The sequence below is a fragment of the Coturnix japonica genome, chromosome 14, assembly GCF_054131305.1.
Source record: "Coturnix japonica strain WE chromosome 14, WE-NBRP24, whole genome shotgun sequence".
In the NCBI taxonomy this organism is placed as follows: domain Eukaryota; kingdom Metazoa; phylum Chordata; class Aves; order Galliformes; family Phasianidae; genus Coturnix; species Coturnix japonica.
Genome location: NC_140676.1, coordinates 11,410,009 through 11,425,240, shown reverse-complemented (window position 1 = coordinate 11,425,240; position 15,232 = coordinate 11,410,009). Strand labels below are relative to the sequence as shown.

The 15,232-nt window shown below is 36.0% G+C and overlaps 1 protein-coding gene across 6 annotated transcripts in view; it reads right to left on the bottom strand.

The window, feature by feature from the left end:
* Positions 1-15,232, bottom strand: part of UNC13C (unc-13 homolog C) — a 153,941-nt gene that overhangs the window by 114,797 nt on the left and 23,912 nt on the right. The window lies entirely within an intron of this gene.

The following is a 15,232-nucleotide window of genomic DNA, read 5'->3' as shown; positions in this document are numbered from 1 at the left end:
ATGATTATTTCAGTTTCTTAACCAGCTAAAAATTCTTTGGCACAATAAGAAGTTTATATAAATGCAGGCTACATGAACTCTGAAACTTGCTCTGTGGTAGCATAAGAGGGGTACAGGATGTAAGTTATGAGAGAAAAGTAAACTGAAAAAGAATATACAACAATCTTCACCCTTACTAAAGATGCCGAGTGTTGTTTAGCTAAAGCTAAAATATGTATGGAACATGAAGCATCTTTTAACACACATAGTTTTGATGATGTTTTTCTTCTTCAAGGTTTATGCCTGATTTCAAAGTATTAAAAGTCATATAAGAGCAAAAAATATTTGGAAGAAAAGTGCTGGCTTAGTGGAACTGCATACAATTTTTAAGGCATGCAAATAGCTTCAAAGAATATTAAGATAACTCTCCCTTCACTACAGCTAATGCTTTCTAGCTTTCACATATTATTAAAGGACACTTCTCAAAGGCAGGATTCTAGAAGTAGAAAAACTTGTTATGAATTAAGTCATTACACTGAATTTTTGTAACCATTTCTTGAACAAGATTTGAAGTGACTGCCTGCCTCCTCTGCCAACACAACCAACAGCATTTTAAGTGCCCTCTTATAGAAACTTCTCTCAGGTCATTCAGACTTCCTTGAAAAGATACTGACAATGTATAAACAAGCTAGAAGGCTTGTTTATTGTCTCACCCTAGAAACCAACACGACACAATGAAGTAAGCACTGTAATCTGGAACGCTTTATTCATTTTAAATGAGGTTTAATCACTTTGTAGAAGATCCGAACCTTGTTTTGATAGCCAGTCACACTTTTTATCCAATGCCTGACCTATGCTCTTTATCAGAGACAATTTAATATACTCGTAAATTAAAAGTTGTACTACAAAGCAGATTTATGTTCTCTCGTGCAAGTTGCATTTGTTCTCAGTTATATTAGTCATATGATCCATATTTCACTTCACAATCTATCACTGCTCTGTTAAATACTAGCTTTCTAAAAAGGTTTCTCTACAGATTGAACCAAGTTTTATTTATTTAGAACAAAAAAAGATTACCATACTTCTATTTTAAATGAGCACAGTAATGGAGGTTAACTCTGAGAAGTAAGGAACAGTCATCTGTGAGGCATGTAGGACAAAGAATTGTTTGTAAGAGCCGCAAATTGTCATTCAGTAATTTCCTGGTTTTACCCAGGTCTTCTAATGAATCAACATGAATCTATTTTTCAGCCTTTTTCTGCTTATTTCTAAAGTAAACCAACATATAATAATCAGAGATCAGAGAGAGGCTAAGCCACTCTAAGCAGAAGAATTAATTCTCAGATGTTTAGTTTACCACTAAAGTTTACCACCAGCAGTAAAGTTAATTAACAGAAGTATAATGACAATACTAGGCAATTAAAAGTCAGGAAATTAGAAAGTTATATAGACTATGGTATTAGAAATAAAGTCATTAATATGTTCCTTCTGTATCAAATAAACAAAAAAAAAAAAAAGGGGGGGGGGGGGGATGATTTCATCCATATTTTCCCCTTAGAAAGTCTGAATTTAGGCTTTTATCATTTATCTTGATTATGAAATTTGAATTGATTCTAAGAATATTGTTGATAGCAAGGTAACATCCAGCTCTTCAGCTGGCAGCATCAGACATAAACAATCTTATTCCCAAAGCCAAAACTTATGCATCAGGTAGAAGAGTCACAGGGGATCGGTTAAAATTAGAATAAGAATGCAAGCAGTGTATTTGGTCCCAAGTCCAAATATGAGGCCCTCATAGATTATCAGATTTACTTTTCTATTTTTATCAAATCAAAACAAATAGGTAGATCACTGCTGACATTCTGCTGTATTACTATAAATGAAGATGTATAGTAGCATCCCTCTTCCAATCAGAGGTAGGTTTGTGGATAAGGAACAATCCCCCTAGAAGCAAGAAACAGACAAGAACATAGTTCTACTTAACCTTTACAGCTTTACACAGCTACAAGGGGCTGCAATACTGATGCATGTATTTGGGGCAGAGAAGTAGAAGCTCCCCTCTTTAAAAAGGCATATAGCAGTTGGTGTTCACAGCACTGAGACAGTAGGAGTAAAAAATAAAACAAAAACCCTTTTCTGCAGCAATACCACTCTGCATTGCCTATAGGCCAAAAGTATCCATTGAGGATACATAAGATGCTTCTAGCAAATGAAGTAATCACAAACAAAATCTAAAAAAATAAAATAAAATAATCTTTGTAGCTACACAAACTGAGGTTAAAGCAGTCTTTGTTACTTTCAGGAACACAAGAAATCAATAGCAGGATAACCATAATTCAGACCTGCTGATTTATCAAACACGGTTTTTACTGGTCTCCTGGTAATAAGGCTACTCTGACATAACTGTACTTCAATCAGTGTATTTATGTCCACTAGGTGAAACCTACACTAAAAATTTTATAGCTTCCAGATTGTTTCATTAATTTATAATAACCATAATATTACACTGAAACACATCTCAGATGACAATCTATAAGAACTTAATTTGAAACTATTATTTGTTGCATTATATTCAAAATTCCTCTTATATTCTTAAATACTGACATTTATGATCTGTGTTATTGGTGAATCTCTCAAGATAAAGCAATACTGATTCTAATGCTGCATGATATGTAGCTGACCTGCATGCAGACCCTGGCAAAGAGAGGCTTAACAACAATAAATCTCCTGGATTACTCCCTTTCGTTTCAGGAATTTCTCAGCAGAGTTCAGCTCAGAGATTTTCTCCCCAGTATTCAAATGAGAGCATGGAATGCTTCCAGAACACAAAATTTATGTGTCAGCTGGATGCAGGCTCGCTTCTCCTACAGTAATACTGAGAAAATAATCTTGGATGGACAACATCAATCTTAATCACAACATCAGTCTTAATGGAGTAGAAAGGAAACTAACAGGCTGTCAGAACACAGCCAGAGAAGGTGTGACGTATGCCATATACCTTGGCTTGAAGCTTCACAACATCCTTCTATGAACATTAGAAAGCTAGCTGGATAATGTGAAAAACAAAATAATGTTCTAATAAAATTAATGGTAAAGAGTTGCACTCACTCCTTTTGGCTAAAAGCCATTTCTCTTGTCCTTAAATAGCGTGATCAATACAGCTGAGTGTGAAACTCATCCAAAGAGGTGGGATTATTAATTTACTTTGTTGTTAAGTTGAAGTACTCTTCACAGCTTTGTGTAAATTCATGTTGTTTGCATTTGTCTGATAAGTTTTCTTCTGAGAAAGAAACATATACTATGGTATTCATATCACAAACAAGAAAATGTTTGAAGCAATATATATTCAAAGCTACTTCATCCATCACAAGAGAATGACTTAACTACACCTACAGAAGAAAGATATACATGAATGACAGAATAATATTTAAACTTAAAAGAAGCTGAACACATTCATAAAGTTTAAATGGACTCCATCTGGAGAGCAGTAGACTACTTACTTTGGCGTATCTGAATATTTTAAAGCGCACAAGAGTTAAGAAGTAGACTGCACGTGACAGGAACACAGCTTCAATATTATTTGCCTAACACTTTCTGTACTGTTTCTTTTTAAGAAGGAAAAAGAAATAAAACAATGTTATGTTGTCCTACCTGATAATATTTTTAGTCAATATTTTCATGTCAAGAAGTGGAAAGCTTTATGAACAATTGCATTTAACTTGCCCCTATTTAAGTGTAGGCTACAGAAGGAACAGAAAACCTAAAAATGAAAGTTATTTGTTAAGATTATGGGGATTGCTGAGTAAATGTGAGGCATATTAATCACTTCCTCACAGGTACAGATCTTCAATCCTCTAACAGTACAGGCGCAAACTCTGGGACAGGCAATTCTCTGCCATGAATTACGCCCCTTCTGGATAGAATCCGCCGTGCAACTTTGGATCACCTTTGAACTAAATCAATCCATATTGTTTGGATAATTTTTATTTCTTTCTCTTGTTTTGGAGATCTTTTCCTAGGGCGGGTGGTGTTTTTTCTTTTCTCCTCTGTTGTTGCTCTTTAAAGTGACTTACAAAAAGTACCTGTGAAATAATGCAACTTGTAAGCTGTCTGACTTCTACCCTTACTTCATGAAAGTATTTTCTTAAAATAAACTGATAGTTTAACTAATTATACTTTTATGATACACTGTGTGAAATAGTTTTTAATAAAGACATCTTTCTATTGGTGAGTAGTAGCAACAAACTTAGGCCACCACAGCTGCTGCTGATAGCATACGCTATCTAGCACACATCAGAGAGTAGGCACACAAAGAGGAGTTGAGCTTGTGAAACACCTTAGCTGATGTTCACTAACAAGAATGGTAGACATAACATATATTTCTAAATGTGCTGAAAAAATAAAGTCATAAAGAACATTTCCTCTTCCTTTGATACTAAATACTGGCATCTGTAAAGCAGTAGTTAGGTTTCCACCCCTACTTTAGAGCTACAAATGTAACTGAATAACATAGGTGATAAAAACAAAACCTGCAAAATAACCTTCTTAGGTGCCAAAGAATTTCTGTACTTGAAAGCTTCTGTTTTACTGCAATGGTTTCATGAGACAATCAACTACTTTGTTTTCCCCAGATTTTCACAGCACTACAGTTAAACAAAAATTGGGAATTTTCAGTCTTTGATACTTTTCATGTACTGGGAGATACTCTGAACTATCTGCCTTCTCCAGCTTAATAATGCTCTGGAGTCTGAGTGCTTCACCTGAAACTTCCCAAGTAGCCCACGCTCATATACAGCCATTAAAATAATGCTGTTCTGACACCAGTGCAGGATCAAGTAAATAGTGTAGTGTCAGAAGACCTTTAAACAACCCTGCAGTTTGTGTAAATTTCACTGAAAAAAAAGTATATATTTATCATGGCTTGTTTCTTTATGGGATGTCTTTGAGATACACTCCGCCATAATTTCTATCATAATGCCCTTAAAAAACACACACAACAAACAGATAGTGAATAAAAGGTTTTAACCCAACTTTTCTTGACACTTTCAAGTCTCAACACTGTTCTCCCAACACTTTCCTGATTGTACACAAGGTAAGAATTAACACTAGTTTTAGAACAGTCAGATGTTTCAAACAACTTTAGATTTTCATTTCATTTGTTTGCTATGGATTGTCAAATCACTGTTGCATATTACACTAAAGGCATTATTTTATGTAATCACTGCCAGCTGCATTTAGAATACAAGCATTCTATCACCTCCCCTGTGAAAAAGGATAAGATCTTCATGATAAACAGAGTTAATTCTCACATCAGAAAGCAATTTAGTGCAACACCAGGAAATTCTTTCAAGGCACAATAACTCCTGTCAGCTAAAGGTTAACTCCAATATTAAGGGGCCAGAAATGATATTAACCCTTCCTGTACCAAGATATTATACAAAAATATTATTGAAAGCTGGTCTGCAGCCAAATTACCAATGTAACAGAATGCTTTGAGAAAATGTTTTAAGATATCTCAGGATTTCTAAGCGATCATATAAGCCTTATTTTATTCTTAAATGTCTTTAATATGCTTCCTCCCCCCCCCCCCAGACATCTATTGAAACACTTTAGAGTTCAAAGACATATTGTTTTATATTATATTTCTATTTAACTATATGTAATTGGTCTATTAGACAGAAATGCAATAGGACATGTAGGAATAAAGAAAGTTGGAGTTAAATACAATTGAATTTTCATATTTCTATAGTTCTTCCTCTTATTACAAAACATATCACTAGTGTCTCAGTAAGAAAATACTTTCAGCTTCAGTCTCTAAAACTGCCAGAGACAGAACATTAACGTGTACTTTAATGATGTACAAAAAAAGTATTAAAACAGCTTTGCATTTTCTTAGCCTGTGGCTTGGAGGATAGATAAGGAAAGGTATTCTAACAGAGACTGGTTTAGCTTTGGAGCAGAATCAAGCATGTATTCTGAGCAAGCTGTCTTTTCAAAGCAAAGCTGCAGGGTGTTCATCTTGAAGATTAATCAAGACCCAGAAATACATAAGCGTCTGTAAAGCTCAATTTATTACTAATCCTATGATGAACTAGGAAAAATGTATGAAGAGATATAAGCAAAGCAAACTATATTTTCACCGCATATACATATTTGAATTATTTAACGTAGACATTTATATCATTTAAAACATTCCAACTCATTTTAAATCAAATACTACCCTAATTCAATGCAGTGAACTTACCAACATCACTAAATAAGGACACCCCCCACCCCCCCTTCCCAAACACACACACTTTCTAAAGAATTGTTGATTCTTAACTCTACCAGACCGGATGGTTTCATCAACATTGTAGCATTACAAAGAAAATCAGTTCCAAATCAGTGCATCCCATTAGCTAGAACAGCAGGAGGTACACTCAGAATGAAAATAAGGGAAGGAAACAAAGGAAACAGAAAAACGTATGCAGACTAGCTACAAAAAATATGAAGAAGATACATACCTGGATTAAATTCTTCTTAAAAACAATAAGATACAAGTTACATACCACCATCTTTATAATATTCTCCTCTTATGAAGAAATACAGTGCACAAATCCATTCCTATTTTCCCATTCTTCCTTCAGCCTTAAAAACGGTACAGTACAGACATCAGGCTGCTTCTCAGCGATTCAACTCAAGTGCATTCAGGCATGCTGTTAGTCCGCAACAATATCTGTTCAAAATTCCATCGTATTCCCTAGGCAGCATTAAACACTTTCTCCCACCCCTTGGCTTTCTCTCTCGGTTTTTTTTCCCCACCCTCCTACAACTTGTTCTAACAGCTAAGAGCGGTTGTATTTATAGCTACTAATTCGTTCTGCTACTAGTGCAGCTACTAATTCTCAGATTTATTTCTCCACTATGATAGCAAGATGGGAGTCAGTGTTGTACTCCTGGTCAAATGCAACATCAACAAGCGAGCACAGCAATCCTCCTGGTGCTTTTGGTGCTGGTAACTTCACCCATTGCTGTTTTCTTCTGTCACTGCTTCCGAATGCAGCATTCACTGCAATAGCCACAGCCTTCCTGCATGGAAGGCAGCCCCTTCACTGCACAGATGGAGTCAAATAGGCTTACAGAGAGCCCTCGCTCACAGACTCAGCACAGGCAGTGCTCCCTGAGAGCCAGCAGGTGCATCACTGGCTACAAGGATAACAGTGACAGATCATCTCTCTTGCTTGATAGGGCCATGGTTCACATAACATTTCATCAGTCTGACACGACGCCCAGAGAAACAATTGTACAGCTTTCTCTCTCGGCAGGGGTTTCCCAAAGAGCTGACTTTTAAATTTCTTATTTAATACATGAATCCGCTATGAAGATTCGTAACAATTAAAATTTGAAGGATGCTTGAGACAAAAAGCATTGCTCTTTTACCCCCATGCAGTTTATTTTGTGCATTTTCATTTAATTCCTAGACAGTAGGTCTTGGTCATTTATTTATTTGTATCCAAACAGCAGAACAGGTTACTGTTATTGTTCGTGCAGGAAGCAAATCATCATCCTTCACCAAATGTAATTTTTTTAATGTTTACTGATTTAGTAGCGTGTGTCAAGTCACCATCAGAACATTAAGTATGTTTTAAACCTTGACACATGAACTGCAGGACAATCTTTCATGAAGCCATCAGCGTACAAAGCAGTATACATATAACAAGTGTAAATATTTACTTAACACTCATGCACGTACACTGCCACAAGTATACTGTTACCACATCAATCTTGGGAGATAACAGCACTGAAACACCATGTAAAATACTGAGTGTTTTATGCTTATAAATTATGTATAATTACTGTATGAAAATTATAATTTGAGATTTCCAGTCAACGCTGAAACACTAAGAACAACAGAACTACTGATGCGGTTATTTGCTTCTAAAAGGCATTAATGATACCTTGAGTCAATGGCAGCACTTAGAAGTATTCAACAGTTTCTAGTAATAGTTACTTAAAGCTCCACTGGCTGTAGATTGCATTTTCTGCAATCACTGTATTATTGGTGAGGAGATCTTACAACATAATGCTTGTTAAGTATGATTTACAGATGGAACAGTTCTAGAATATCATCACCCCCTGTGATAAAATTAGTAGTTTGGATTTTCTTTAGGTTTTTCTCTTGGCATATCATTATAAAATAATGATGGATCATTATTACATTCTCTTGAAATGAACATGGCCTATAAATACTCCTTTTAATTAGATTTATAGCTAAGAACCAGATTAATGAATGCTTTATTATTCAAATCTTATTGTAGTAATTAGCCTGCAGCGATTACTTAATATGCTGTCTTAACTGACACAAAACGATGCTCCAGGTCTACCATGCTGCATGCCAACAGGAACACAACAAAACCTTATAGACACACAATAGGAAACAGCCATCTGATATAAATTTTCAGTAATATAGTTAGTCCTAATTACATGAGATGCAACAATAGTGCTTCAATCAATAGAATGGCTTGTTAAGAGTGAAAATAAATAAATAATTTGGCAGCTTGTGTGGCCACCAACTCCATACAGACAGTAACAAATAAGCTGAGTTTTCATCAAGATTAAGCAAACGCTCTAATAACTGCAAGCAGTGAAACTGAGAATGTTTGAGAGATCACCAAGTCCAACCCCTGAGTCCATATGTTGTTAGGTGTTAGCTGTTAGAACATTACCTGTACGGTACTGACCAATATAAAGCTGGAACACGCATCCAGACCACTCTCAACAAACACATAGGATACCTGTATTGTCTTAGTTCACACACTGATGAAGCTGGCCTTATAAGGCAGACCTTTAAGAGCTGACAACGACGTAATGTAATTAACCAATCCCAAACTCAGCAACCTTGTGTACAGGTAACAGACTAACACACACATGCTGTAATTTGTTGCACTATTCCAGCCAGCTCCTGATCCATAGAGGAATACCTGAACATTGCAGCACTGTCAAACTCCTGCCAGATCGGTGCCATGGCCGCTACCTGAGCAGATTCTAACTTAATGCTGCGCACCTTGAAAATACAAAATAAAGGTAATTCACTCCATAGCAAGCTCTAATATGGGCAACTACCGAAGGGAGAATTGATTAGAACTATAAGCATTCCTTAATTAAATGACTACTGATGTAGACACTGTTAACTTGCATGAAACACAGGCTGCTAACCTGGAGGAATTCTTCCACACACCTCTTTATCTCCAAGACAAAAGAAATCACTTCAATAACTGCAGGACACGCTGGAAATCTTCCACATCTCTAGAAAAAGGTCTGACTTTTGTACCTCTTCTTTTGATTGAAATATATTTAAGTAACAACTATTATAAATGAATAAAGTTCTTATTCCACAGCTTCAGTGTATCTGGTGATCTCTCTCACAGTTAGTATGATTTAGCAAAATACTGTTGAGGAAACATCTAGCAGCACTCTTTGATCCTGATTCAACAGACTTAACTCCAAAAGTTTTACATAGGGAAAAAATGAATTTAAGTAATTCCAAATAGTAAAAACTTTTGCAGATTTATTAGTCTCGTCAACCTACGTTATGACTTAGCTTATAAAAGAAATTGAGTCCGTCTGCACCCAACCTATACTAGTAATTGCTTCATTCTTTAAGCTAAATTATACTTTAGGATATCAAGCTCAGTCTGCTGAACAAATCCACTTAAAATATAGTGTAATATTCACAGACAAAGCAGTTTTATATTTGGAACCCAATTATACCAAGAAAATGGGGCAAAGCTTTTCCTACACAGTGATACGTACATATATTTTTACAGACATGCACAAAATTCAGCAGCAGAAGACAATTCCCATTGCTTAGGAATAATTGTCTGCCAAATGAAAATATTTCAGCAACATCCATCGCTATCTGCAGGAAATAAAGGCAGTGTTAAATAAATCCTATGGGGCATTAATAGGCTGTTTCTGTTGCTCACTACTTATACTGAAATTCTGACAACAGATTAGAAGCTATTTGTATTTAATGACAACTCTCAGCTTAAGTTCGCAAAAGCTGCCACAGAATTAAGCTCCCTCCATCCCATTCCTCCACCTTTCCAAAATGATGCGGGGATGGTTATTTCTTCTCTTTCATTACAAAAAGGCAATAACTGTGTCAATCCTTACGCCGAGTCAATTAAAAACAGATCTGATCAATCACTTCCTAAGTCATCCTATTCTAAACCTAATCAGAGATTCGATTTTTCTTCTATATGAGAAGGACAGATTACATAATCACACTCGGTGCCGACACCGCGGTCCCGGCTCCGGGCGCTGCTGCCGGGCGGGGCGAGCATCACCGTGCCGCTCCCAGAGCGCCCCCTGCTGGCCACCTCATAGCGTTGCATCGCGGCTGCCGTCAGGTGCCGGGAGCTGCTCGTTCCTAATAATAAAGTTGTTTGGATTAAGACAACCACGCAATTACGGGAGGTGTCACATGGTTTTTACAATTATTATTATTTTTTTATCCTGCGGGAAGTTCTCGTGTCTGCAACTCTTAACGCAATTTCTAATTTATTAAAGATACAAAAAAAATACATCCCATTTTACTGGGGAGAGAATAGTTTTAAAGATATTCTTCACTCATACAGCAGTTATTTTTCCTGCCTTAAAGCTCACTGCCATCTGAATATAAAGACTTTTAGAAAGCAATGGGTACAGCCTAGAGACCATCAGCCTGCCTTGCCTACGAGAGCAGAATTCTTGCCAGCGAATTCTAAAAACCAGAAAATTCCACTCAGCTGCCATTTTTCACTCAAGGCATTGATTTTAGCTTGATATTTTGCTGATTATTATTGCATCCCCTTTATGTTTTCCAGTACTTACAAGACTTTTTGCAGTAACGAAGCTCTTCAGATACTACTATTGATCCAAGCATCTCTCTAGTTATCACAGAAAGTAAATATGAGTTAATATCATCATTCTACTAAGCTCTCTCCAATTATGGAAGGAAACACTAAAAATTTTAGCAGGAGATCTATCATCATTCCTCATATCAGCAATATAACCTAGCATTTGTGCAGCTTCCTAATAGATGTAGAAGAACAAGCTGATCTCTGCAGGAATCAACTTAAAATGGTCCAAGGCTCACAAAAAATATACGTGTATTTGAAGCACTCTTGAATATTTTTTCCCTTTTATCCTAAAATAGTTAATTTCCAAATGCATAATGCAAATGCTAATTTTTGCCCTCTTAAAATTACATTTAAACTGGCAGAAAAGAATAATGAGCTCAGAGTAATAAACTTGTCTGTTTTTTCTCACTGCCCTATTATGAAAGCCAATTTCTACCATTCCCACTTTAAAAGTAATTTATTTCCATTGATCCTTTACAACTCAGTTCCAGACAAAATAACCTGTATTTTATGCTAGCACTACCACAGATCTAATAGGCATTAGACTTCCCTGGACTTCTCCTTGCTCTGACAGTGCATGCATTCCAGTCCCAGCTGAGGAGCAGATTGTTGCCTTCAGCCAGAGGTTTCTGGTATCTCAGGGTTTGGGAGGCAGAGACAGTAGGAAGCAGACTGGAAAAGAGCAGTTCAATACCAGCAAGTATCAGCCTACTCCAAGAAGCAACAGAGCAACCCTTCCCCACTTTGCTCATACGGTAGAATATGAAAACAAAACAGAAATACGGTCTCATTAGGGTGATGCACATGTTAGTGATTAGCCTAGTAATTTATTAATCCTAGCTTTCTATTATTCACATTGCAAATTAAAATGGTTGCTTTGCTCTCAAGTTATGTTTATTCTGCTTACAGTCTCTTTGTATATTGCAAAGCTTTTGGGAAGAAAAAGTAACCTAATACAGAAGCATTACAGTATCTCCATTCCATGTTATGTATTACAAGCCTGGAAGCACTGTAATTTGTTCTCCTGGATATTTATTCCTGATCCTTCTCTCTGAAGTACCTGTTTAGATTCCAACGTTACCTTTCATCAGGTTTTCATCACCTATTATTCCTTCTGCCAGGATTTCATCAGTGCTTCATTCTCAGATGCTTTCATTTCTTCTCCTGTTCTACATCTCCCATGGATACAATTGCTGGTCATACCAGTATTTTTCTCCCCTCCTCACCCTTGTACTTCCTTACCTTTCTTGCTATTATGAGACTACTCCTCCAATTATTATCACTAAGATCTCCAACTCTGTATAACTTAATGGATCCTGGCCTTCAACAACCCTAACTTCACCTACAGCACCTTCTTCACCTTTAATGCATTCCAGAAGTTATCTTTTCCTTCCACAGAATGGTATTCTTGAAAGACACTTCAGCTCATTCAGACTAACTAGGTCATTTTTGCCTGTTTTATGAGAAGTACACGTTCTCCCTGGCAAACTTTCTCTTAGAACTGTTACATTTCAGTCTTTCAAGCATCACCAGACATGTTCACAAAATGCTATGTTATTCTATTACAAATATGCTCCAGGAGCTGTATAATTCTGTAGTATATCAACTTAACCACAGACTATCGCAATAAATCCAGTGATAAATCATTTACTCTGAGTCCAAAGACACCCTGTATGGTGCTGAAACATGGTTACTGGAGATGGATAAAACAGGGGAAGGTAAAAATATTACTGGTTTCTCTCAGAGCTCTGAAGCAAAAGAGAAAATTGAAGTTTAATTGTGGAAGAAAGTAGGTTCTGGAAGAGAGCAGCAGTAAGGTTTCTTTTTCTTTTTTATTGTGAATCATTATATCTTTTAGAAGGGAAAAGTAAAGCAAACTTTTCCTATCCTTGCATAACTCATCTCAAATGATAGTAAAGCAGCTCATCAAGGTTCTTCCTTGGGTCTATCATTCTTAAAACTTCCAATTAAAATAGGACAGCAATATTTAAGTTTCACGTTGTTTTAAGGGAAAAATAAAATCAGAGCATTTACTTCTTTAGATGGTATATAAACTGCACATAAATCATGAGACAAGTCAAAAAGGAGAAGTAATTTTTCATTTGAAACATACTCAACTCAAGAAGTTCTAACACTCTAAGATGAATTTTACAATAAGTAAAACTATCTGATATGACTATTTAATCATTTTCTTCTCAATTAATAACACAATAAATATAATGAAGAAAATACATTACATAAAGTCTTCCATCTCCTCCAGTACTTTGAACTGCCTCATATCATCAGCTATCATTGTAAACCATTGCCTAAACCTTAAACTGAGACTAAATTCAGTTAATGAAGAAGAAAGTGCACTTAAAGTTCTTTGTTTTCAAACTGGCACTTAATTTGTGATTTTAAGTGTTCTGATCTTTGAAGTAAATTCATAAAACACAAAGAGAAATGCAACTACTTTGCTGACAGTCGTTTAGCTTAATCAATATGCTGATTGTCACTCAAACACTGTAATTACATTCTAATTGAGTTGAGATATGGGTATTCATTAACAATTTTAAGAAAGGAAATATTTGTTCACATTCAAAGACATCCAAATGCTACTTAGAATGCAGGGATGCAAAAAGTGTTTAGCTGGAAGATTTTCTTCTAAGTTGGGCCTGTTAAAATCTTATAGAGGGAAACTGCATTAATCTCATAATAGCACAGCTCCAAAACAGAGTGAAGTCTGCCTATTGAGTCCCAAGCCCGCACTGCTTTCTCTGCTTTAGCATTAGGTCATCAACTTTCATTTCTGAATAAGGCAATAAACCAATAATGCTGGCTGCAGCATTATTGTATTTTCATACTGAACATGACTGCATCTATCATACAGTTAACCTTGAATCACAAACAACCCACAATGAATACTGAGTTTCATATTGTATCTTGTTAGTAGTGGAACACACACTAAGTATTTTAAAGGTATGAACACTGTGACACTCGAATATACTATGCTCATTTTGCAAATTAAGAAATAAGGCACATAGGGAAAACTGGCCAAGGCCCCTCTAAATTTTATCTCCAGGTTATACAACCAGTTAATGCAGCACCAGTACCATACCTTCTTTTGTTTCCAATTCTCACTGTTAATAGTAAATAGCACTGTGGAATGGTACAAGGTAAAACTCATTTAAGTAGACTCCTGCTTAATGTCAGCTTTGGAAATCAATCATTATTCTCAGCATTTTAGTAAAAAAAAAAAAAAAATCTAGGCACCAATTGTTTGTTCAAATGATTACATTTCAGGAGCAGAAGTGTCTCTAACATACATAGGATTATTAATAAAAGATACAATCACAGTGATATACACTGTGCTGTGCAGGTGCAAAGCGGGAAAGGGATGAATTTATTTCATAGTACTTTAGGCTGAGATCGAGTTATAAGAAAAAAAACCTTCTAAACCCACTTTTCACAGCTGTTGCCAGTACTTAAAAGCTCTATTTTCAAATGTGTTAGAATTTCTGTAACCCCACCCTAATATCTGTTTCTAAGTTTTACTTTCACAAAACAGGGGAAGAAGGATTTTCTTGATTTCCATTTTGGATTCTTGTTTCCAGTCAACCAGGAGAGCAGCAATTAAAGGACCCTACCTAAACCCTCACTGACTTTTAAAATGCAACTTACTCCTTATGTAGAGTTTCTCATCAAGCATTTAATTCTACTTCCCTCCCCAATTCAGAAAGCATTTCCCCAGCATTTGGTATTCCCATATTCTATGCAAGAAGGCCTAGCTATTTCAACCAGAAACTGGGACAAGATTTGTTGTTGTTTTTTTTTTTTTTTAATATAAAAAGACAGTCTCCAAACCAATAGCTTGGCACTTATCCTATCTGGTCAGTGTTTGAGTAAATATTCATTAGCTGCCATGCCTCTGGTGAAACACTAGCTGTCACCTCACATTTAATCATAACAACTGCCTAACTCAATCTCTCAGTTCCACAGGCTAACAAAAAAGCATCCCAAATATTCCTGATGTAACTTCAGGTCCTTCAGAACAGTACTTGGTTTTCCATTGAGTTGCTAGAAAGCCTCCTATATATTTTCTAATACAGTAAGATACCTAAATCACTCTCTCTCCAAGACATCCAGCTCTTCAGGAGTTGTGTTTACACAGCCTCTAGTGCTCTAGATGTATACTAAACATAAAATCAGAAGCATATCAAGACAAAAGTTCAGCACACATAGCTTTCCAAAAAAGCTTAACTCAAAATCTAAAAGATCCTTTTAATATTTCTTCAGTTCATTAAAACAAGAGTTCCACATACAAGGTATTTTCTTACATCACCCATACATCTTACTATCAAATTCTTTATGGTCTTGAAGAAACTTAGTCA